We start from the raw sequence: 410 nt of genomic DNA on the forward strand, positions 1-410 counted from the left end.
TTCCCAAACTTGATAGTAGTAGCAACGTTCCGGGCTTCGCGGCTTGTTGGCAAGTTGCAGTTGAAAGTTAGCGTTGGGTGGGCCATTACAACAACTTTGCAAACGAAAGTGCTGGGATTAGTTATATGGCCAAATTATTGTAGTTTTAGTGCGAACATTAAAACTAACAAAAGGTTTAAAATTTCAAAATTTTCAAAATTTGTGTGGTGTTTAATTTTGCAAAATATTTTAGGACCCGGTGCGGGACCTACTTTATATAATGCCCAGGTGGAACTAATCCACCTACACACTTATTGGGGGTCCGACCCCATATAAAGATCAGGATGTCCTTAATGGCCTTCTGAATCGCTCTGTCCAAAGATGGTCGCAAAAGAATTGACTGTACTTTCCCAAGCCAGAAATGGGTAAAG

This window comes from Phalaenopsis equestris, unplaced genomic scaffold (genome assembly GCF_001263595.1).
Source record: "Phalaenopsis equestris unplaced genomic scaffold, ASM126359v1 Scaffold000002, whole genome shotgun sequence".
Classification (NCBI taxonomy): domain Eukaryota; kingdom Viridiplantae; phylum Streptophyta; class Magnoliopsida; order Asparagales; family Orchidaceae; genus Phalaenopsis; species Phalaenopsis equestris.